This window comes from Misgurnus anguillicaudatus, chromosome 25, assembly GCF_027580225.2.
Source record: "Misgurnus anguillicaudatus chromosome 25, ASM2758022v2, whole genome shotgun sequence".
Classification (NCBI taxonomy): Eukaryota; Metazoa; Chordata; class Actinopteri; order Cypriniformes; family Cobitidae; genus Misgurnus; species Misgurnus anguillicaudatus.
The window spans coordinates 22531445-22558383 of NC_073361.2; the positions used below are offsets into that span (position 1 = coordinate 22531445).

At 37.3% G+C, this 26939-nt stretch overlaps 1 long non-coding RNA gene across 2 annotated transcripts; it reads right to left on the reverse strand.

Annotated features, from left to right (window-relative positions):
- Window positions 1–6897: 6897 nt before the first annotated feature.
- Window positions 6898–25932, reverse strand: LOC129426635 (uncharacterized). Of its 2 annotated transcripts, XR_008638494.2 has the most exons (4): window positions 25855–25932; window positions 22242–22506; window positions 18208–18276; window positions 6898–7163 (listed from the first exon to the last, which is right to left on the reverse strand). It is a non-coding gene; the product is annotated as an uncharacterized lncRNA (long non-coding RNA). The 2 variants fall into 2 exon arrangements; XR_008638493.2 differs by lacking the exon at window positions 25855–25932 and having other exon boundaries at window positions 22242–22913.
- Between the last annotated feature and the right edge of the window lie 1007 nt (window positions 25933–26939).

The following is a 26939-nucleotide window of genomic DNA, read 5'->3' on the forward strand; positions in this document are numbered from 1 at the left end:
GAGATTTGGCAGCCGGCAGTCATCCAATGGCACCCAAAGCAGGAGGTGGGGAAATTTCACGTTTCTCCTCCTCTTTCCCCTTCAAACATGGCAACAGCACGACTGCTGGTCAGTGGCACTGTCGGTTGTCAAAGATGTGGAATTCGGCACAAATCCCTGCCAGAATTCATCATGTCAAAGCGTTGTTAGCCGAATGAACAAGAACTACTCCAGGCTCTGCCACGTTGCATTGTGCTCAAATCCAACAGCTGTTTCTTGAGCGATTGCAGATGCAAAATAATGATAATAATGGCTACTTACAGTTCACTCCATGAAGTAAACAAAGCTAGGATCGGGACCGCATGCACCCGGAAGTGCACATGCTTACAGTGGCTGTTAAATCGGGTGGCTGAGAAAACCTTTCAAGTTTTTCATACGGTTAACTGTAAGGGCTGAGTTGCACTTCTAGAAAGTTGGGTATTCGTTTAATCTTTAAATTGAAAGCAAAACTTTTGTGAGTTTACATAAAAACAGTAAGATTAGAGTTTGTGGTCTATAATTTTGATTTAAAGTTTGATTTAAATAATTGATATCAGAGTCAATATTAAAGATATCAAGGTTATAGTTTCACTGAATGTTCTTTATGTTTTGTAAAACTATTTTATGTAGAAAACTTTAACTGGGTTTTCACACAAAGGGTCACATGTTTTCAAAATGGTTTTAAATCTACAATACATAAAAAATAAATTTCCACAAAGAAGACTGATAGGACATAAGAGCGATACCATCAGTGAGATGTTTCTCCTCACGTATCTGCACATACGCGTCTTCTCCTATTGCTTCATCTCATTATGTGTTCCAAATCAGTATTTGTCCCCTTTTTGGCATGTAAAATCTTTGGCATTTTGACTGTGTGCATCTTGGCTCTTAGCACTCCAGTCAAAACTGTCTTTGGGAGAGAACTGAAGCCTGTGGCGGTTTCCGTGGTGATGGATGAATTTGGAGACATGTGTGCGCGCATGTGTGTGTGTGTGTTTACAGGAAGGCTGGACTGGATTGGTGCGTGGTGACAAGATTCCCTCTCTAGCTGTGAAGTGCGACGTGGGCTCAGATCTGCAAGCTGGACCGACGGCTATAGCAGAAGAAGCGGCCCTGCAGGTCATATGCCAACATATCACACTGTACATCCTCCACCTCTGTCAATACCACTGAAACCAGCACACAACTCCAGCTCATATGACCCAATGATGAAGCAAGCAACCATTTTATTGTAGCTTTCACAAGAGCATATACATGATTATTCAAATCATTCTTTAAATAGCTGTATAAGTCAAAGTCTTTCTTGGAAAGAATGTTATTGAGGCTTCTATGTGTAATTTGTTTTTAATCGTAATCCCAATTTATCCTTGTACAATCTGAACTGCCTTAATGAAACATCCACATAATATTTTTGTGATTTACATTACAATTATTTTTTGCATATATAAGATTAAGGTCTGAACTTACTATAACCATTATTTTTAGAGGATTTAAAAATATTTCCTATAGAATTATTTAAATTTTTTAGATTATCATTATCAAAAAATTATCATGACCGCAACATGATATTACATTAAATATATGCATTTACAAACTCATGTTTCGGTAATGAGAACTAAAAACTTGTCTAGGTAATATGACAAACAAAATTTCAACTTTTATTTGGAGAGAAAAAATAAGAACGACTTACCTGGCAGCCATCTTGTGTGTCACAGTCAATTATGTTCCTTCCAACAATTTTTTTTTGAAAATGTTAGTCCCTTGATAGCTTAAACAATGATTGAAAATTGTTGCGGAGGATGAGAACATTGGTTTTGAACACATTTATATTCCTTATTATTGTCTCTATTTAATAAATAAATAATTAACTAAATAAATAACTAAATTTTATAAAAATATATGGGTGAATCTCACGAAATCCAGATTTAGAAGTTGTCCATGGGCATCAGAATTTTTAAAAAGCCCTTGAAGACATTTTTTTTTGCATATATAAGATTAAGGTCTGAACTTACTATAACCATTATTTTTAGAGGATTTTATATATATTTTATAAATATTTCCTATAGAATTATTTACATTTTTTAGATTATCATTATCAAAAAATTATCATTACCGCAACATGATATTATATTAAATATATGCATTTACAAACTCATGTTTCGGTAATGAGATCTAAAAACTTGTCTAGGTACTATGACAAACAAAATTTCAACTTTTATCTGGAGAGAAAAAAAACTGGCAGCCATCTTGTGTGTCACAGTCAATTATGTCCCTTCCAACACTTTTTTGAAAATGTTAGTTCCTCGAGGGCTTAAACAATGATTGAAAATTGTTGCGGAGGATGAGAAAATTGGTCTTGAACACGTTTATATTCCTTATTATTGTCTCTATTTATCAATGATCACCAAATACCACATGTTTGTTGACTGTAAATGTTTATAGTATAACATGCACTGAAGCTTTTTAATTTTTAGATTTTTTAATTATAAATATTTCCATGTCAAATAACCCAAATGCAGTCATGGACACGTTGCGGTAATAAAAAATTTCCCCTTAAATGTGGAAAAAAAACAACAAAATTTGTTTGTATGATGTCATTTGAAATTATGTGCAAAATAGTACATGAAGAGATGTTTGTAACTGTATGCTTTTTATTTTGATACTCTTACTTTGCATTCACTTTTTTTAATCAAAATGTTTCATGACAACTCATGAATCTAATTTCGCGAGAATCACCCATATGTGTGTGTGTGTGTGTGTGTGTGTGTGTTTGTGTGAATAGAAATTGTTAATATGAGATTTCAACTGTCTTTAAAAATCAATCTATGAATCCACACTAAGAAAAAAATAAGAAATTGAAAGTGCATGAATTTTTAGATCTATGTTCACACATGGTGGCACTTCACCTAAAGAAATATTATGAGTTGGGTCGCGTCGAGGCTGATGTCCAGCACTTGTCATAACCTGTGAGTGTCAAGGGTGTCACGGAGAATAACGAAATGACAGTTCACGGCATCTGCAAAGACTAAGCCCCGGGTAAGAATCACACACAACTGATAGAAAGATTCAAGCTCTAAAAGTGTATCAAAGTGACTCCTGTCAGCCTCGCATCAAAGTGAGGAAAAATAACTGTTCATTTCTTCAACTGAATCCGCCCATACACAGAAAAACATTGTGCCTCCAAATATCACATGACATCTGAAAGATTACTCTATGAATTATAATAACAGTATCACAGCTCATAACATTATTATGAATATTACTAATATTACTATATAAAATAGCAATGGTGACTGCAGAAACTACTCTCTATTTAAAAAACTTGACTTAAATACACTCTAAAAAATATTTAACCCAGGGCTGGGTAACTATAGGACAGAACACATTTCTGGGAACTTAATCGATAAAAATAAAACACACTGTAAGAAAAAAATGTATACTTTTTCAAACAGTCCACTGTTGCACCAAAAGAGGTCATATTAGTACCTCAGATATACATATTGGTACCAAAGAGTGCATATTAGTTCCTCAAAGATACATATTAGATTTTTGGACATTTTTTCCTCACAGTGCAATACAACAAAGAAAATCCTTCTTCCCTCTTTAAAGGAAAACACCACAGTTTTTCAATATTTTACTATGTTATTACCTCAGCATAGACGAATGAATACATACCTATCTTTTTTCAATGCGTTCACTTAATCTTTGTACAGCGCGTCGCGAATGTGTTAGCATTTAGCCTAGCTCCATTCATTCCTTAGGATCCAAAGAGGCATGAATTTAGAAGCCACCAAACACTTCCATGTTTTCCCTATTTAAAGTCATGTGTAGTTACACGAGTAAGTATGGTGGCACTAAATAAAATGTGGCAATTTTTTAAGCGGATAAAAAATGAGAACTATATTGTATGGCGGAAGAGCACTTAGTTTGCACTTACTGTACTGCACGCTAGGTCGAAGTGCTCTTCCGCCATACAATATAGTTCTAATTTTTTATCCACTTAAAAAATCGCCATGTATTATTTTGTGCCACAATACTTGTGTAATTACTCTATAAAGTCTTTAAATATTGAAAACATGGAAGTGTTTGGTGGCTTCTAAATTCATCCCTGTTTGGATCCTAAGGAATGAATGCGGCTAGGCTAAATGCTAACACATTCACGACGCGCTGTACAAAGATTAAGTGCACACATGAAAAAAGATAGGCATGTATTAATTCGTCTAAGTTGAGGTAATAACATAATAAAATATTGAAAAAACTGTGGTGTTTTCCTTTAAAGACTTTGTAAACTAATTGAAATGGTAATGAAGTGAGCAGTAGCCTACTAAAGCACTAATATTCAAACACAACACAAACTACACCAGACAATTACCACAGGGCACACCGAACTACCTCAACCGTCTGAATGTGTAAGTAAACACATTTCTTCACTGTACCAGACAGGGCCGAATCTTCAGGCTTCACATAACAAAAAATTTACAGCTTTAAGCAACAAGGGCCCAGGCAACAAAAATATGTTTATTTCCTTAGGCCGTATGTTCTGGACTATAGGCTACGTGTAATTTAAGTGTTAAGGGGACCAACAGAGGCATTCATGCATTACTATTGGCCCTTAAGATAGGACTGGGCTCTGTGGCTCCTGTCAGCTGAACTTATCATGCACACCATAGGGCAGTCTCATAAGAGAAACATCACTGCAGTGATTTCTCACTTTAGTTTGAAGTACAACCTTTGCTACGCTTGCCAAAAGTAAAACAAATCATGATTTGTGTTTCAAATCAAGGCATTGGGGTTTCACAGACCCCTTAGCTTAGCTTAAGCTGCTTTTATAAAAATGCCTATACTGTTTGCTTACCCGTTAATGTGTCTTTATTTTATATATAACCTATAGGGAATCTCTGAAGAGACGGTGATTAAGAGAGGAAGACTCTGGCTTTATAAGGACACAGTAGTCCCAGCACTTAAAGTGCTCGCATGCAAAGTTCAATAACTGTGAAAGAACTATTAAAGAGGACGTGCAAAGCAATGACCTTGACAGACAAGTGCTCTTCATTTTGGCAATAAACAGCAGTGGGGCTGATAAGTGTTCATTGGCGCAGAGAGTAATTACCTTTCTGTCAGAATGGCTGTGGCGTGTGTATAAATGGAACATACATAATGTACAGCAATAATACCACGCGTGCCCAACCAAATGTATTATCATTATTCTTGGGCCGAGGGCTTTTCCTGCTCCCTCTGCCCACCATCTCTGAGTAAATGCGTTTTAGCTGTAATAACTTCCTTCTAATCTCTGTTCCGTATTATAATTTTCATGGCCAGAACAGTACTGGAGAATCAATGCTTTCTATCAATGGCTAAACAGAACGCGGGAACGTTACCGGCTGCGGTACTTCCAGGACTCATATCGCCCACCGTTAATTTACATTGAGAGGAGAAAAAGCTGTAAATTCAGGGGTGATTGACTGTATAGCCGCAATGTCATGAAGAAAACTGCTGATAGCATGTGAACCAGACGGCATTTAAAATAGGCTTGTTGGGTGTTTCGCATTCTCATCATTAGCATGTTACTAAATTACAATAAACTACTGTATAATCATAAAAGCACACGCTTCTCATTTAAAACTATTGCTGTGGTCAGCTGTGGTCAGGCTACATTATTTTGCTATGTTTAAAGGTTTAATACAAATCCTACTATGTATGATAAAAAATATTGTAAAAAAATGTATAATTAATTGAAATATTGTATCAATTAAATGAAATATCCTATGAGGTACACTGTAAAAAAATTCCGTAGAAATTTCAATGTTATTGCAGCTGGGTTGCCGGTAATTTACCATAGATTTAAATTTATGTTATTTACTGGCAAGAGTTTGTTCAAAGTTAAATACATTTTAAATGTTAACAAGTCTTTGTCTTTACAGAATAAAACTATACAATGGCGGCCTCGTGCGGAGCATTCTGGGAACCAGAAATCATTATCAACCCTTTTCTGTTTTTTGCTTTTGATTTTGTTTCCCAGAATGTTTTGCTTGATGCTGTTTTTTTTAGTTTTACTCTATAAAGACAAAGACTTGTAAATGTTTAATGTTCATTTAACTTTGAACAAAATGTTGCCAGTAAAAAACATACATTTAAATCTACGGAATGTTACCGGCAACCCAGCTGCAATTTCTACGGAATTTTTTTACAGTGTACAGTAGAAATGATTTAATAAGTAACTATGCTTATTTTTAATCATAATTTATATATATTTATATTACACATAATTATTTTTAATCGAATTAATTAATCTAATAAAGTAACTTGCATTACTTTTTTTAAAAAGTAACTCAAATATTAATGTGTACATTTAAAAAGTAATGCGATACTTTACTCGTTACTTCAGAATAGTGATAGTATTACTTAATGCACATTACTTGTAATTATATCAATAAATGACACATACATCTAAAATCTGCAAATATATATACACTCCGGTAATTTACCGTAGATTTAAATTTATGTTATTTACTGGCAAGAGTTTGTTCAAAGTTAAATAAATTTTAAATGTTAACAAGTCTTTATCTTTACAGAATAAAACTATACAATAACAGCCGCATGCAAAGCATCCTGGGAACCAGAAATCATCATCAACCCTTTTCTGTTTTTTGCTTCAGATTTTGTTTCCCAGAATGTTTAGCTTGATGCTGTTTTTTAATTTTACTCTGTAAAGACAAAGACTTGTAAATGTTTAATGTTCATTAAACTTTGTACAAAATGTTGCCAGTAAAAAACATAAATTTAAATCTACGGTAGGTTACCGGCAGCTGCAATTTCTACGGAATTTTTTAAGCCATTCAAAATGCCTGTAACGTATATCAAGCACTGTCACGTATTTATTTTGTATTAAATTGTTATATTATATTGTATCTGGTTGTCAAGCATGCGAATCAAAGGTCTGGCAGACTCGCAGTATATCCAAAACCATACACTGAAGATTCAGATCAGCATCAGGTGACCATCATACTATACCGCCTGTCAGTGTGTGTCATATTTACAGCGACATACTCTTTCAAAGTTTGGCATCACAGGTTTTGAAGTGGGTGGTGATGTCACTGTGGTGACTGGCATAGCTGCCCTGCAGCACATCTGAGACATCACTGGTCCTGTGATATAAAAACAACGTTCAGTTACATCCACAGGATGTTTTTCAACCTGTCTCAGGTGTGTTGCTGACACAGATGCCCAGAGGCACTGAAACCTCACCAGCGCTCTGTCAGTTTGAAGGCAAGTACTGTATTGTGTACAAATATGTAGTTTCCTTTCTGCACCAGAAACATCTCTACTCAGATTATTTTATTGATTTCATCAAATGTATTTTTTTTTTAAATCAGCATAAAAAAACGTTACACTGCCTGTGAAAACAATAGCTAAAGTCATTTTTTGAGATTTACTGTTTTATACATAAAATCTCTGTGTCTTCTGGAAAAGTCAACCAATCGGCTGACAACTTTGACTCCAGAGGTATTTACAATTTTACAATTACAACTTATGCATGAGACTTTGATGGCATGCAATCTGAAACTATAACAGATACACGCACTAATCACATTTAGCGCTGTTTTTGTATTTGTGAAGGATGTTATTATCTGATGAGATAAGTCCTGGGTCATTCATGTATTCCCACACAGCAGGAAGTGAAGGATGACCTTTAAGCACTGAGATAACAATGTAGCCCTTGGAGGTCAGATGAAGCATGACAGCTCTTCATAGACTGACATTCTAGGTCTTGTTTCATCTTGTATATTACAGTATGTTTAGTATAAACACATTATTTATTTCACATTTATGTTAACATGCTGTACTCAAGTCAGGGCAGAATAAGTAATACAAATATAGGTTAACTCTGAGTTTTTAACAATGAAATAATCTACATGAGATATAGATTATACATGCAGACTTCTTTTATGCCATTAGTAGTGGTAAGATTGGACAAAATATTAATTGCGAAATATTAACAGCCAAAATTAAAATCAACGCATAAATAAATTCACATGCAAGAACGATAAACTGGTGTCAGTTTGAATAGTTGTCTATTTTAAAGTTGGCAGGAACAAAAGTCAATGAAGCTTAAGTTAGCACTTGTTTGTAATTGTCCATTGGCATTTATTAGAAATTTACTTTGTTTTTTTAAATGAAACATCTTTCCACTGGACAATTTCTATTTTGACAGGGGGACCAAAAACGTAATACCAATAAATTAAAGGGCACCTATTGTCTGATTCACGTTTTTACATTTCCTTTGGCGTGTAAGTGTGTATTAGTACAGTGGTTCTCAAACTTTTTCAGCGTGCGGCCCCCCTTGTGTACGGCACATTCCTTCGCGCCCCCTCCCAAAGAAAATTTATGACAAAAAACTTTTAATTAAACAAAACATATTGAATGATACAAAGTAGTGCTGTTGGTTAGTATAGCCTTATTTTATTAGGTTTAATTGCACAGAATTCATGATAAATTAATTTATTTTAAAAAATGTCATTAAACTGGGGCCCCCCCTGGCACCATCTCGCGGCCCCCAGTTTGAGAACCACTGTATTAGTACATGATAACGATATGCTAAAGGTACAACCCCAAAGTAAACAATGACGTAAGTTATCTTCTCCAACATAAATCTCTTTTTTTGGAATTGCAAACAGTTTACTTCCTGTGATTGGTGATGTAGACAAGACCGAAATTATCATAATTCCTCCCGCTTCAGACTCACTGCCTGTAAGTTAACTCCTGTCAGCATTGCATTATGAACGAATCTTTCAAACATGGAAAAGAGCGTCACATTTCCGGCTTATGTCAGAGGTATTCAGGCAAATCACAGATTAGATGGCCAATCAGGGACACAGCGCTTTTCAGATCGATGAGTTTTGTACAAAAGAGTGAAATCTGGAGCTACAAAAATGTATGTATGTGGAAAATAATGTGTTTTTTTTAACCATAAACCATGCAAACACATTGTATTATACCAAATACACAAAATAACATTATTTTTATACAATAAAATAGGTGCCCTCTAAAGCCATGGTCTAAAAAGGTTTAAAAACATAAGTGTTTCAAGAAATTGACTTGGAAGGAATTAAAACCCTTGATATTGGTTAAATTAAGTATAAAAAAGTGATGGAAATCAAGCCTCGTTTATTTTAAACTACACATGCAACACTACGCTATTAATTTTCTGAGTTTATCATTTGCCAAGTTTAGCGTAAAAATTTGCCAAACATTTGTGGATTTGTTGGCAAGATGTTGCCAAAGCAGAAGCCAACCTTGGAAACCATTTGTGAATCTTGGAACACAATCATGGACAAAAAAAGACAATTCAAAAAGGTAAACTATGATTAAATAATAAAATAGATTAGTTCTGTATGAGTGTATTGAAATGGGTTAATGACGTTGACTTGCATAACAACCTTTCCTAGAGAATAGCACAGTGAGAATGGCACCAATCCACATCAAATTATATAATAAAATGCCTTCACAAACTGTTTAAAAACATGTTGAATAGTGAATCTTGACCCTGACTTTCCAATGTAGAAAAAGATTGCTGTAAATTATTATTATTTAGCCAAATCTTGATAAATCTGGACTCTTTATAATTTTTAAGGGTGGAATTATTAATGCAGGCATACTTAAAGCAAAGCGTGGCAAGTGGGCGTGGCTTGTAGTTGAAGTGGGTGGTGCATGGTTGGGTGGATGGTTTGTATGTGTGTGTGGGGGGGGGTGGGTGGGTGTTGTTGAGTGGATAAGAGGTCACAAAGGTTTGGAAATGGGGTGAGGAGGCACAGAGGTTTGGCGTGGGGGTTGCGAGGAATAGCACGGGGCAGGATGGGATGGGGCGGGTTCAGTACTGGACTCCAGCTGACATTCACTCAGCCTTTTCTTGCCCTTTGTCGTGCACCCTCCTCACCTCCAGAGCTGTCAGTAAGTTGTCAGAACCAATCAGACAATCTAATGGTCTCTGCCAACCATGTACAAGTTTGGACAGGATGACATCAAATTTATGGTGCTACGTGTCAAGCGCCATATGAAAACAGATGTCCTCATTACTGGGTCGCAACTGTTTTAAAAGAAGCATGCATGCTTATATTAGCGAATCAGATTGCTTAACTGTGATGGCTTTTGTTATTAAAGGAGGTACAGTGATATCTTGTACTCGCTGTAAATTAAAGGGATTTCACATCAAAACATTTATAGTAACATTTATCATTGACGCACCCTCATGTTGTTTCCCTGTGTGACAGATGACTACAAATAAAACACCATTCAAGACTTTAAAGCTGATTTGAAAGAATAAAACATTGTAAAAAAAAGCACTACATAATAAATACATTTGACTTGACTTGGTTAATTCCGACACTTAATCATTATCTTAGCGATTAAATTATGTACAATTTTGTTGTTACATGTACGTAACCCTCTGTGCTCCCCACATGACAAAAGTCACTTTTATCGAATAGGACAGAATGCTGCTCGTCTGACTGACTTAATCTGTTTGATTGAGCAATGAGACGCCTTCGGCTTCACAAGTCCTTCAAAGGTGGCAGATTTTTTTCCTGGTGTTAAAAAAGCTCTTCCCCGGTGCTGCTCACACAGACCGCCTTATAAGCTTTATTTATTGGCTTTAAACATCTTTATTCATTGGCTACTTCCCAAGTCTTTTCACTTCACCAATCAGCAACAAAAGCTTTAAGCTTGGACAATCTGTCAAGGGTCAGTGTCATTGATTACAGGACAACACGGGGCGACCAATGAGGCTTCAAAATCCTCAACCGTCAAACTTAAAGAAAAGGAGCTCAGAGAATTCCCCAAGCAGCACTCCGTCGGCAGCGTCTCAATAGACGGCCACATTATCGAGCTATACATTCATTTGTCCATGCCTCATGAGCTCATTATAACTATCTAACTCCCATCTCCTCCCACTGTCTTTCATCGGGAGACGTGACATAACAAAGGATTCGCAAGGATCATTGTGCTTGATCTGAATTTTATTTAGATCTCCATATGTTTCTCTGGCCCCAAAACCTTAAGCCTGGGCTTCCTCGGCTCACTAACCGTTAAAAAAGGGCACTCAATGGCATTGTGTGGTTTTAAAGTTATAGACAAAGCGAGTCTCCAATAAGTGACTCGCAGTCTATAGCGAATCTGAATTACAATGAATGCAAGACTACTACCACACCAGACTCTCTCTGAGTTTCCAAATCCAAGTATCATTGCACCTAGTCTTTCTCTTGCAGTAAATCACCTCGGCAGACGTTTCATCTTCATCGTCTCTGTTACGGACACCGAGTGCTAAACGCAAACCGGTTTGTCTCGCAGATGGAAGGACAAAATTAGCTCTCTGGTGCTTTGACTTTCACTTCCGAGTGCAGCGAGAGTGCCAACGCTCTAGATCTGCCCTCAGTGACAATTTGCCCACAAAGCCGTCATCTGTAATCGGGTCTGACTTGTGACACGCCGCTCAGAGGGAGAGAATCTCATAGCATTGGTGCCGAGTGCCTCCAGCCCCTCGGGCTAAAGAAAACCGCCACGCTCTGCCCGCTGTGTGAAAGCGCACAACTGTTTCCTGCTAAAACCTTCCTCTACCAGCACTGGCCATTCACGATTATGTAGGCCACTGTAAACAGGATTGCATTTTGCTGTGGATTCTTGCATTGACCATCTCTTTATAATATGACGAACGCCAAAGATTATTTGGGAGTGTTATTGCCTACTTCCTATAGCTCAGTTGTTGGTAGATAATTGCGTTAGTGGTGCAAAGGTCATGGGAAAAAACACATACTGATAAAACATATAAAAGTAAATGTCTATTTCAAAAGTAACAAAAAAAATTAAACTAAACAGTCAAGTTATTGTAGAAAATGTGGCGTGGTAAAATCTAATCTTTATAACAATTAAATGGATTATTTTACTGCTATTAGACTGGTTTCTAATGAGGCTGAAACCCAACGAGCAGGAACAAGAAATTACTGAAGCTCAGCGATGAGACACAAAAGGTCTGCTAATCGGAAAAGGCCTCGACCAAATGTCCATTCATCCAAACTCTTTCCATCAATCTGAGACATTTGGAGACCTCCCACTTTTTAAGATTGTGCAGGTGGAGCCCACTTCTCATTGAGAACTAAACACTCAATTGAGGCAAAATATTTCAGTTGTGCATCATGTGATAATACAACAATTGTTTTGTTAATTTTGTAATAATTTTTGTGTCTGTGTACATGTGTTTTGTGGTTGAGGAGATTCCCCCGTTCATATGTAAAGCACTTTGAGTACTGAGCGTGTAAGGAATTATTAATTATTTTGTGATATATACACTGTCAAAAAAAAAAGGTCAGAAAATTGTCACTAGGATGGTACCCAAGGAAAAAGTCCACCTTTTCACCTAAAGAGGCACCAAACGTATACATATCTGTACATAAATGGTAGGGGAGAGTGGGGCACAACCTAACGCTTTTTGGTTTTGGCTCAATCGTTTAAAAATATTTGAGTTTGATTAATTCTATTTTTACATTTATATCTTTCAAAATGAGCATTTGAAGTTTGTTTCTAGTACTTACTATTCTTGGACAAATACACCAAACGTGACAGAAGTGCCAACGTTACAACTTACCCCATAGGTGGGGTGAATTGTAACAGGCAGGGGGTTAGTTGTAACACTTGCTAAAAATTAAGTTTGCAGGCAAATATTTCAATACTATTTTGTCTATATACTTGAAGTGGATATTGTTTATATATCTGTCTATAATTGACAGGTATCCACACTGTATTCATTCATCCAGCCCTTTTCTAACAATAGTTCAATTATAAATGCATACAAATGTCTAAATTCGTGAGGAAAAGCAGCACAATTATGATAAAACATTTTTTTATATGTGACCCAGTCTGTAATAACCATACCACAGTTTCAAAATCAAATTCTGAGATAATGAGCATCAAAGTCTGATTTTAGCCATTCATTTCATTATGATTTCAATATGTGACGTGACCTTATTCAATCAATATTAAAGATATTAACAAAATTAAATTTGACACACGATTTATGATAAGACAAGCAATTATTCGAATGTAGCCTATTTAAAACAACAACAAGAATTACGCTAACATTAGCGGTTTTTATATTGTCAGTGCTGAGGGGTTAGTTGTAACACAGCGTTACAATTAACCCCGCTGGGTCAAAATATTTTCAAGCCCATCAATAAAGTTGCTAAGAGCTGCAGACATATTTCAAAACGATGCTATGTTTTAGTCAAAAAGACACTGATTAATATGACATAACATTGGATTGGGTATGTTACACATTCAACTTAGAAACCGAAAAAAACATATGATAAGAAACGTTCATCAATAACTCTTTGGAAAAACATTCCATTTCCAATAATTTGCGAGATGATCGTCTTTTGGCAGCGTGAAAAAAATACTGGAAATACAAAACGCTCAACCTTGTGCAACAATGTAAACAGTCCGTGTTACAACTAACCCCGCATTAGTTATTGCCCTGCGCACCCCTACATATAGGGATCTATTTTTAGAGCATGGGACAATTTTTTCACCATTTTCTTTGACAGTGTACAATAGATTTTAAATTGTATGACATCTTTAAATGAATTTAGGCCATAAATATTAGTATATTGCACGCGGACAGCACAGACAGGTTGATCTTGTCTTCTCAAATCACAGATTGGCTTTTTGTTCTGGTCAAGTGTACCAGAGAGACAAATTTATGCAACTAGGTCACGGCGATGGCCGGTATGGGGGCACAAATTAAGAGCCAGTGACATAAAATGAAAGTGATATTTCATGGAAGCAGAATAAAAAAAAAATGGTAAAGAAAACAAATAAATTCATAGGAAGTAATCGCCTAAACAACATGCCCAGATCAGAGATAAATAAACTACAGACATTGGGGTTGAGCACCGCACGTGACAAGAATCAAATTACGCTCCAATATGCTGGGCCTGCCTGACGCTGGCCTTTTTTTAATTTGTAAATATGCAGACAGATTGTGTCCCGACTGCCAGGACATGATTATATTTTAAGTGTGTAATATTCTGGAGAGCCCCCCCCTCCACCCTCTCTCTCTCTCACACTGTTTGTCTGTCTCTGTCTATCTCTCACTCCGTTTCGCTGTCTCTCAGCCCCTCTGGCTGATCTCACCTCTCCACTGCCCCATTGGCACACACACACGGCTCCTTTGGCTCTCGACATCTTCGCCCACCGTGCTACAGATTGGAAGTTGTACAATACCCCAAATCCCTTTTCGGAGCTGCAATGCAGCCACTGTCCACCCTCTCCTCTCCTCCACACTTCGCTCTCTCCGTAACTGGTGCGAACAATGGTGGGAGGTTCAGGGGAGGCGACGAAAGGCCCGTATAGGAGCAAGTGGACGGCTCACAGCCGCACAAAGCCCAGCGCACGGCAAACAAAGGTTGTGTGGTTCATCATTCAGTCCAGTGCCACACTGGCAGCTGCCTCTGCCACGCTCATGCTGACAAACGTCCAGAAAAACAGATGGTTTGTGCATTCATGACCAGTTTAGTGAAAGCCCAGGAGTCGAGACTATTCAGAGGAGGTGTTTTTTGTCAGCCATTGGATAATAAAGCTTTTCAGTCTAGTAGAAAATTAGAATTGCATTCGAAAATTGTCCTTTAATTATCGAGGTCACCACAGATCTGCGGAAGAGGAAGGTTTTAGCTTTTCGGTGTGCACGACTGGTTTAAAAAAAAAATGAGCTGCTTCATTTTGTTTTATACGATGCTAATACATTTACATACATTTTTTGTCTCTCGAAGGAGAGTTTTGCAGCTGAGATGCATCCTGAGCTAAAGCCACAAATAAACAAAGACTAAAAATAAAGTTGCAGCTGCTACTGTATGAAAAGTGAAACTACAAAATCAAACATTTACTATGTATTTATCCAAAACAACTTACAGTGCATTACAAAATATACATCATGTTATCAGCATGTGTGTTCCCTGTGAATCAAACCCATGACCATTTTGCACTGCTAATATGGCAATTTTTTGCATCTATCTAATATCAGATATCTGCTCTACAAGCAGTTTACCAATGCTTGCTTTATATACATCAAGTATCATAGTTGTACGTTTGAATTTGGCAGAATTTGGTCAAGGTCTCCAAGTGGGATGCCTCCACATCTGCAGCATAATCGATAACAGATGAGCGAGTCTCAGGCCCTGAATCTTTCATCAGCACACGCCTCACTCCGCAGCAGATGGCAGTGCCACCAAGCCCCAGCCTGCATCCGACAGCACCAGGTCCTGCCCTGCGGTGCCCGCCGAGAGCATCATCCCGCAGAGCGACCCTAAGCGCACCTACAGCGTCCTCCTGGAACATCCTCAGCAACCTGCCTATCCTGACTGAAAGGAGATTAAAGCCATTGTCGGCGTTCAGCTCGGAGGCAGCGGCCATTAAAGGCAATGACGCGTGGCATTGGGCACCATTTCCAGCTTTGGCAATGGATTTGCGTTTTGGGTTGATGTGCTTCCCATTTGATGCACAAGATCGCATGCACTTGGGTGGCGATGAACAAATCAGAAGAGAAGTGTGAAAATGGCTTTGCTCAGACTTAGTTTGCGCGGCTTTCGACAACAGATCGTGGCTGTAATTTTTGGTTTAAATTAAAGATGACTATGAATGCATGTCAGCGTTCCTGCTCTACAAGCATCTGGATGTTTAATATTAGATTCTTGAAGTCTGAAGTTTTAATGGGAGATTAAACATGTATGCTATTCCCTGCTATTACAATGCAAAAGATCACAATTACACTGTCAAATAATGGACCCAAGCTGTCACTGGGGCAATATCACCCTTTGAAAAGGTCATAATATGTTAGGTACAGATATGTATAGATACCAGCATGTACCGCTGAGGTACTAATATTCACTCTTCTTTGGTACCAATATCTCTGAGGTACTAAATCTTTAGGTGTGAAGATGTACTTTTTAAAAGTGTACCATCCTAGATACACTGTAAAAAAATTCTGTAGAAATTACAGTGTTACTTGCAGCTGGTTGCCGGTAACTTACCGTATATTTACATTTATATTATTTACTGTACTCACTGTAAAAAAAATTCAGTATAAGTTACTGGGTATACTGTAAAAAATATGCTGTAATAATGCAGCTGGTTGCCAGAAACTTACTGTAGAAGATAAAGACTGAAAATGTTTCATGTTCATTTAACTTTGAACAAACTGTTGCCAGTAAATAACATAAATGTAAAATCTACAGTAAGTTACTGGCAACCAGCTGCCATACCCAGTAATACTATAATTTCTAAAGATTTTTTTTTACAGTGTATTACTGGCAACTAGCTGCCAGTAACTTACTGTAGATTTTACATTTATGTTATTTACTGGCAACAGCAATTTCAGTCTTTATCTTCTACAGTAAGTTACTGGCAACCAGCTGCATAATTACAGCAATTATTTTACAGTGTGGCAACAGTTTGTTCAAAGTTAAATGAACATTAAATATTAACAAGTCTTTGTCTTTACAGAATAAAACTATAAAATAACAGCATCATGCAAAGCATTCTGGGAACCAGAAATCCTCATCAACCTTTTTTTTGTTTTTTCTTCAGATTTTGTTTACCAGAATGCTTTGCTCGAGGCCGCTATTCTACAGTTCTACACCGTAAAGACAAAGACTTAAAACGTTCCATGTCCATCCAACTTTGAACAAACTGTTGCCAGCAAACATAAATGTAAAATCTACAGTAAGTTACTGGCAGCTAGTTGCCAGTAATACCCAGTAATTTATACAGAATTTTTTTACAGTGCAGCAAATCACATATTTATTTTGATTCTGTAAAGACTTACTAATGTTTAATGTTCATTTAACTTTGAACAAACTGTTGCCAGTAAATAATATAAATGCAAATCAACGGTAAGTCACCGACAACCAGCTAAAAGTAACACTGTAATTGTTTTACAGTGTAGCTAGGGATCTTTTTTTCTGACAGTGTATGGTAGATATTAAACAGGTGATCTGTTTATGTATCTAAAACAAAGAAAATGGATGACAGTGTTACTGGCTGCAAGCAAATTACAGCAAACATTAAATGTGCATCTCCTACAAATTGTATTTTATTGGGGTTAAACATATTAGACTACAAAAGAAGAAGAAAATGCAAATCATATGTGATATAACTGGTGCAGATCATCTTAATAATAATGCAAAAACTTCATCACAGCTTCCTAGACCTTTTCTCAAATTAGCATAATCATTGTACGATTTGCATAATCACAGATCTTATTTGTCTATGTTATTTATCATTATAAGATAAACAACAGATATTATATGCTGAAATTTCACAGAATATGAATTATAATCGTTTAAATTTATTATATGGAATTACATTAAGATTTTCTACTAATAAAGGCATTGGGCTCTCTAACAGAAACAAAAGTCAAGACTTCTATAGCAGCGCCCTCCTCTGACTGCAACTGGAAACGCATATAAATCCCGAACTCATTCACATGTGGGATGATACATCTTTAAATGTTTATGTTATGTTTATGTGCACATGATTAGATTTGAAGTAAAGAGATTGAAAACCTGAATATATCTTGACGTACGCAGTAAACAAAATCTTTTCATGTAATAAATACGAAAGTTTTTTTCTCCATCACTCTGCTTTCAAAAACAGATTAAACTGCTTCTGTAATCTTTTTACAAGATTAGGTGCGCGAGACACAGAATTTCTTTCTGAAACTATCATTTGTCACCTAAATATATACTTTCTGGGCCATTGCTTCTTTTAGTTTTAAAATTGATATACAAGTAAGATGATCAAAATGACATGAAAAGGGGTTTGAACAGTGCATTTAAAGTCACCACAGATAGATCTATCAGTTAAGCACTAAGACATCAAAACGTAAGAAGTAACCAGTTTTTAAAATGTAAAGTTAAGACATTTTGTTATAACTTACAAAAATAGATAATTTTTTATCTGCTACTGTATATTGTTATGTATCAAAATCTAGTTATTGTGGATAAATGTATTTACATTCAAATTCCTCTCTGCACTATTGGTCTGCTCTATTAAGTGCTTGATATATGTTCACAGTCACTTTGATTTCATACATCTCTACTCAACTTCTTCCTTCCTATCAGAAGATTCTCATGAACCATTTCTTCTCACCTCACAAACCATGACCCCTAGCACGCAGCCGACCTGACCCTACAATCTCATCTGCTCACCCAGCCACACCTGCAACAACACAAGGACACCGGAGTACCAAGGCTTAGTACATCCATTTTATTACAAATCCATGTATCATTTTCTGACACAACGAAGTATTTAAATGGTAATACACCGTTTAAAAACTTTAGCTTCTGAGTCTAATACCCGCAAGGTAAAACTGAAGCACTTACATATATGCCAAATGTTGATAAAATGAGACATAGCCTACAATAAAGTGACAAAGGGGGATCTCTTTTAACTTTGTACGTAAGGTTGACGCATACATTTTTGTACTTATATTTTATTTAGACTATTATGTCCAACCGTAGAAACATGCAAATATTTACAAACTGGAAATGACAAATCTAATTATAATGTTTATTGCACTTACATGGTTCACTTAATTAAATAGTAACAAAACCTAAATAACTTTTGCATGACTTTAGGTGTAAATGTGTAAAAGGGTGCTGCCCCTGTGACAATTAGAACCCAGTGGTGGCTTGTGACTGCTCATCCGAGGGGCGCAAATTCAAAATAAGTGCTCGGAGTGTGATGTGTGTTGCTTGCGTTTTCAAAATATGTGTTTGTTGCATCATATGAACCATGTGCATCAGTTTTGTCAAAATAAGTGCCTGCTGCACACGCATCATAACCATTTATGATAAAAGAGACGCTCACGTTCACAAAATACAAGACACTCCCTTAACAGTAAACTCTGATTACACATGAGATTATGCAAGTATCTGGCAAACACGAGCGTCTCTTTTATCATAAACCCTTTGTCTGCAGCAGGCACTTATTTTGACAAGACACGTGATGCACACAAGTTCACGTGATGCGCAAAACACATATTTTCAAATAAGGAACCACACACATGACGGGCTACATACATGTTGTGACGAACTTCGCATTGAGCGCCCTCGTAAAAAGAAGTCCCCGGCCGCTACGGTTAGAGACCATTTTTCTGCCACTTTTTCTGAATGTATTAAATGCTTCTGATTAAATATAATGCATTACATTTATTATACATTCATTAAAATCAACATATTTATTCCATGAATTTAAAATTGTGTAAACTGTATTTAAACTTTTGTAATATATGTCTCTAACATTGTTCATACAATCACCTAAAGGATTATTAGGAACACCTGTTCAATTTCTCATTAATGAAATGGTGTGGGGGATGTTTTCTTGGCACACTTTACGCCCCTTAGTGCCAACTGGGCATCGTTTAAATGCCACGGCCTACCTGAGCATTGTTTCTGACCATGCCCATCCCTTTATGACCACCATGTACCCATGCTCTGATGGCTACTTCCAGATGGATAATGCAGCATGTCACAAAGCTCGAATAATTTCAAATTGGTTTCTTGAACATGACAATGAGTTCACTGTACTAAAATTGCCCCCACAGTCACCAGATCTCAACCCAATAGAGCATCTTTGGGATGTGGTGGAACGGGAGCTTCGTGCCCTGGATGTGCATCCCACAAATCTCCATCAACTGCAAGATGCTATCCTATCAATATGGGCCAACATTTCTAAAGAATGCTTTCAGCACCTTGTTGAATCAATGCCACGTAGAATTAAGGCAGTTCTGAATGCGAAAGGGGGTCAAACACATTATTAGTATGGTGTTCCTAATAATCCTTTAGGTGAGACATAAAAACATACATATAAGATGGTGTCATTTCATTGTCATTGATTGTTCACTTTTGTTTGAAATTAACACCTAGTCTAAATATTAAAGGCATAGTTCACAGATTTAAAAAAATATATTCTATGGAAGTGAATGGTGCCCCAGTTCTGTTTGGTTAATACATTTTTTTTAAATCTTAATTTGTGTTCAGCAGAACAAATAAATGAATACAGTTCTGGAACAACTTAAGGGTAAGTAACTTATTTTTCATTTTTGGGTGAACTATCCATTTAATGACACAAAGACACCTTCAGTGAGCTTTGTAACATAAAGCAGTAAAATCTTTACTTTCTTACTAATCTTTGATTAATGAGGAGCTTTTAGTTTGAAGGAAACCAGAAAAGCCAAACTTGCCCAGTCAAACCGATGCTGGACACATTACCAGGTCTTTGTGCACACTTACCAAATGACTGCTGCTTGGTTAGCTGTAAGCTTCATTTTGGGACCTTTTTCTCCCATATTTAATTAAAACATCATTATCACCTCTCTGTGTACTGAGCTGTGTTACAGCAGATACAATTCAGATCAGTTGTCTTAATTGGTCTTAATGAGTTGATCACATGCTCGGCCATTTCTCGCTTAATAGTGAAACAAAGTTGTGACTATTCGGTAATAATGTGTCATGTTTTAAAGAAATTAATGTCTTTTTAAAGTCCCCTCAAATCCTGCTATGAAGCACACATCACTTTAAACAGATGTGTTGGCATTTTCCACAGCGCCAACCCCAAAAAGTCCGGGCCCCTGAAAGGCACAAATCCACAAGCATGCGGTGCAAACTCATAACGCCCGCAGCCTGATTACATTCAGCTCCTGTGTGTTTACCTGTTGTGCGTATACGCACGCTTGGAAACACCCAGACCTTGGAGCAGACCTTGCAGACAATTCGTTGTTTAGAGGCATTAATATTCAGCAGGCACCGCTGCCAAGCACCTTGAACAGATGCGCATGGCACATCCTTGATGGTCTGATTGAGGCACACGGAGCATGTGAGTCTGCAGTCACATCGCCCGATCTTCCTCATTGTTGCTGAGATGAGCATGAGCCTGGCTCCCCTGGCATAACCTAAGTGGCTGGCTGGCATATGGTGTAACCTCCATTTGAGTGCTAAAAGCTGGAGATTGTTTTTGTGGAGCAGATGTTGGTGGGCGCAGTAGTGGCACAGCTGACTCTTTCAAACAGCTGGGAACCATGTGTGACCCACATAAAGGGAAAGTGGCGATCTGCGTGTTCACCAACCAAGCAGGGGCACAGAATCACGTTTATGCCTCATTTGTATGTCTAATTTTTTTGCGGGGGGAGAGTCAACCTTCAGTGTGCTTGTCACAGGGCATCTTTTTATACACTTTTAGATAAACTGTGAAAAAGCTTGCATATATAAGAGTGCATATTAGTACCTTACAGGTACATATTTTGTCCCACATGCATACATATCTGTACCTAAATGTAATGATGTAATGGGTAATTTTTCCAAAAAGTATAAACATAACATTGGAGTTGGTTGGCACTATTTGTTTTTCTGACCAAGGAGGAAACCTGTTTAATAAACAAATCTACAGTACATTATTTTTACAATTACGTTTGGTGACATACTGGGGTACATAAGCCCACATCAGCTTTATTTAGAGTTTCATACAGCAATCTGGTAAAAATAAATCTGCAAGCTATAAATGTAGCTTTTTAACGTTTTTGCTATTGCCTAATGAGGGAAAAACAAGATATTAAGGTATTTGTGTATCCAGCGCCATGCCCGTCTCATTGTCATGGCCATGTACAAATGAAGATTACTCTGCGCTCGTAATGAGGATGCCAAGGCCATTATCATCTGTGCTTTGATAAATGTTGTGGCATTCTCTAAGCAGATGGGGCCTTGTGTTTGGGGTGGGATGGTGGGAGGGCACCTTTCACGAGAGCAGTTTGCTAGCATGCCTACACAAAAGGTGACTAAATATCCTCAGTCCTCCCAAAAGTTTCAGACTCTACACTGTGCCTAAGTGACATAGTTTTCAGCACTTATAAATAATTAATATTTTATTATTAGTTTTTAATAATATAGCAAGGCAGATCCACATCAAAGTATAAATGTTTGTCTTCTATTGTATCCTCCAGTATTGGATAAGATTGCATTTCGATAAGCTTTTAGTCCTAATATTAATATTAATTTTAGACACTAAACTTTTTAATGTTAATGTATACAAAGTCAATCTTTGATATTATCCTATATTGCTATGGCTTTGATTGGGCTACCGTACTTACAGAAGAAACTATAATACATATAAAACAATAATAAACATACCCATTCATAGAGCACCTTTAAGCAACCTCTAGGTCACCTGTCCTCTGGAATCCAGCAATGACTTTCAATGCCATGGGTCTGGAGGCAAGAAGCAGTCAACACTGTTCAAAAGCTCAGAGTCATGGGGCGGCCATTCATTAGTGGAGCTGTTTGTTGATTCTGGATTGATGTGTGCCGCTCTCCAGAGAGAGAAGAGGAACGCCAGTGGTGCCTTGATGCAAATCTCTTCGACAGGGCCTAGACTCCCATGGCAGCCTTTAGCACTCTGCATGGAGGACACAGGCAACTGCATTTTAATGTGACAATGAAAATCATAATATTTAAAATGCAGATGTAATTTTTTGAAGTTTTACCCAGCAGCGCCTAAGGGAGATAAATCACCTGCAGCAATTAACTATTGATACACAGCTTTTAAACAGGCAAAGGGAAGATGAAAACACACATCCTGCATGGTCAGGAGAGGGGAGGGGCTATTCTCGCTAATTAATTTAGAATTTACATTCTAGTTTTTAAATAATGTGAAATTATGGGTTTAAATCAATATTTAAAGCTACACAAACATCAGTAAATCAGTCTGAGTAGTTATTTAAATGTGCACATGCATTAGAAATATATACTATACATACAGAGACAGACAGGGAGGAAGGAAGAAAGAAAGTAAGACAGATAGACAGAAAGGCAGGCAGGAAGGAAGAATAAAAAGAAAGAAAGAAGGAACGAAAGAAAGAAACAGGAAGGAAGGAAAGAAGATAGATAACCATAAGCAAACAGACAGACAGACAGACAGGAAAGAAGGATGGTAGAAAGGATGACAGACAGATTGGAGAGAAAGAAAGAAAGAAAGAAAGAAAGAAAAAATGACAGGCAGGAAGGAAGAAAGGAAGGAAGGAAGGAAGGAAGGAAGAAGGACGGACGGACGGACGAAAAGAAGGAAGGAAGGAAAGAAAGAGAAAAAGAAAGACAATCAAGAAGGAAGGAAAGCCAGACAGACAGGATGGGATGACAGACAGACAGACAGACAGGCAGGAAGATAGAAAGGAATAAAGGAAAGATGGGAGAAAGGATGATGGAAAGAAAGAAAGAAAGAAAGAAAGAAAGAAAGGGAAAAAATAAGAAAGAAAGAAATACAGATGGATGGACAGACAGACAGACGGGCAGGAAGCAAGGAAGAAAAAAAGAAAGGAAGAAAGAAAGAAAGAAAGAAAGAAAGAAAGGACAAAAGGAAGGAAGGAAGGAAGGAAGGAAAGGAAAGGAAAGGAAAAAAGTAAGGCAGGGAGAAAAGAAAGATAGGCAGGAAGGAAGGAAAGACAGACAGACAGGCAGGATGGAAAGACAGACAGACAGGCAGGAAGACAGAGAAGGAATAAAGGAAGGAAGGATGGATGGTAGAAAGGATGACAGACAGGATGTAAAAAAGAAAGAAAGAAAGAAAGAAAGAAAGAAAAGGAAAAATAAGAAAGAAAGACAGATGGACAGACAGACAGACAGGCAGGAAGGAAGACAGAGAAGGAATAAAGGAAGGAAGGATGGATGGTAGAAAGGATGACAGACAGGATGTAAAAAAGAAAGAAAGAAAGAAAGAAAGAAAGAAAGAAAAGGAAAAATAAGAAAGAAAGACAGATGGACAGACAGACAGACAGGCAGGAAGGAAGACAGAGAAGGAATAAAGGAAGGAAGGATGGATGGTAGAAAGGATGACAGACAGGATGGAAAAAAGAAAGAAACAGACAGGATGGAGAGAAAGAAAAAAGACAGACAGACAGACAGACAGACAGACGGGCAGGAAGCAAGGAAAGAAAGAGAGACAGACAAACAGACAGACAAGGAATGAAGGATGGTAGGAAGGATGACAGACAGGATGGAAAGAAAGAAAGAAAAAATAAGAAAGAAAGACAGATGGACAGACAGATGGGCAGGAAGGAAGGAAAGACAGAGAGACAAACAGACAGACAGAGAAGGAATGAAAAATGGTACACTGTAAAAAATGTCTGTAGAAATTACAGTATTAATGGGTATTACTGGCAACTAGCTGCCAGTAACTTACTGTAGATTTTACATTTATGTTATTTACTGGCAACATTTTGTTCAAAGTTAAATGACCATGAAACAGTTTTTGACTTTATCTTCTACAGTAAGTTACTGGCAACCAGCTGCAAAATTACAGCAAATTTTTTAGAGTGTAGGAAAGATGACAGACAGGATGGAGAGAAAGAAAGAAAGAAAGAAAGAAAGACAGACAGACGGGCAGGAAAAAAGGAAAGACAGACAGACAGGCAGACAGACAGACAGACAGGAATTAAGGAAGGTAGGAATGATGACAGACAGGATGGAGAGAAAGAAAGAAAAAATAAGAAAAAAAGACAGACAGACGGGCAGGAAGGAAGAAAGAAAGGAAAGAAGGAGGGAAGTTAGGAAGGAAGGAAAGAAAGAACAAACAAAAGAAAGAAAGAAAGTAAGGCAGGGAGAAAATAAAGACATGAAGGAAGGAGCGAAGAAAGGAAGGAAGAAGAAGAAGAAGATAGATAAACAAAACACTGAATTGAACATTGTGTTTATTTTGTATTGTCATTAATTTCTCTTTAAATTATTATTCTTGTCTAAAAGCAGTCAGAGTGTTTTTGGTCTGTTGTCATCTGGTCAGGATGAGTCAGGGACTTCTCTACATTCCCATCACCCCTCAGTCCACACCACCCATATCAGTCTGACTGTGATGGACACATGGCCCGCAAAACTTGTCAGGACATTCTTCTGAAATAGACAGTAAAAAATGTGGCGAGTATGTGTGCTCGGTTCCCGATTTGCGTGTACGAGGGATGTGTGTGTGTGTGTGTAAGAGGAGAAACTCTCCTGCTTTTCCCATCAGTATCAGGATTAATGGTGAAGGAGTTGTAACGGAACGTTAAATCTGTTGCTGCTGTTCGGGTGGACAGAAGACGGCGAGTTGAGGCAGATAAACGTCAAAGCAGATTTGGCCTAATTATGGTGCCTCTTCACTGCAGTTTATGGTAATGAGTGTGATGTATTTCACATTCGGTTAAATCTTACCTCACTACTACTTCAATAACCCTACTACACCATCTCATTCAGTTAGCGCTAATTTACTAAAAACACCTTAACATTTGTAGAAAGGGTCATCATGTGGTATAGAAACACAATATTTGGGTAGAAACACACATAACATTGTAATACTAGGTTTAAAGGCTAATGTAAAGGATCTAGGTGCAGATTTATATACAGTACTGTGCAAAAGTCTTCACAGCCACCATCAGATTTAGTGACCAAATAATCATATATAATAATATATTTTTATTAGAATACAACCAAAAAATACAGGAAATTTGTATGCACTATAAAAATCTGCTTTTAGTTTTTTTGTATATAGTGTGACCTTCCTTTACACTTGAGCAAAAGCAGAAACCAACATGATCTCAAACCTTAATGAAATGACATTTTTTATATTCATATTATGGGGACACCAGACAAACAGAGAGATCCACTTTATGTCACAGTCATATCACAACTCTTTAGCCGGCCAGCTGTCTCTGCTAAGATGTACAGCAGGGTTCACCTGAGATGACAGGTGAGTGTCCAGAAGCAACAAAGAGAGCCTGACCTGCCAAACACCTGTCACTCATACGGGCCCACCGCATCACCTCCATCATGTCATCATCTTCCCGCGAACCAGTGCGACTGTGCGACACTTCATGTTTGCATCAGAAAATGAAGAAAAGATACAGCTACTTACTGTATATTCATGCACTTTTTCATACTAACACATATATATACAAACACATATATAGACTTTTATACTGCAATGAAGATGAATAAATAATAACTTAAAGTGCTCAGACATAATAGCTTAAAGAGGAAATCACTGCTAACACTTACACCCTAAAAGAAATCATATTTGGTTTGTGGACGTTTAGTTATTATGCACACTAAGGGGTGTTTTATTTTAAAGGGCTATAAACAAGAGAGCCCTCTGCGCTGTTAACAGAGAGCTTAGCTTCTCCCCTAGCATATTTATTAACAGAGATTTATTTATGCTGTGCAAGAGGTTACGACCTCCTCTTACAATCTCCTCTTATTTGAATATAAGGCGAAAACTGTTTGTGCCATATGGCGAATGATTACAGCAATAAATCAGCTTCAGATCTCCCATCGTAATATATGGCGAAATTATGCGTGTTTAACGGAAAGAGGGACTCCGAATCATGTTTTCTTTTTCAATCAGATTTTTATTTCACAGTAGGGACCGGGTGTACAGCTCACAGGCTAGTTGCTAACTGATTAAAGGGACGCAATTATTGGTGGAGCATTTACTGTATGTAAATGAGTAACCTTTAGGAGTCCTGCACACGGGTGGTGCCAGATGGACGCTAATGATAATGGGGTGGAGACTGGCTAAAATAAATCTCAAATGGTCTGGTCCCTAGTTTGCTGATCTCCAGCCAGGGCCCATGTGAGGGTGACGGTTACTTTAATGTTATGTACATCAAGCAGCCAATACTATAATATTTTATATTATTAACAAACTATCTATTATAATTAAGTCAAGTGTAGTAAACTTTAATGTTAATAATGACAAGAAGCATACACTGCAGTGCCTACTTATAAAACCGCCCCTGCATCCAAGATACGTTCATACGACATGCATACTATTTCTGGACACTGTTTACATCCCCGGTCCAATTAACA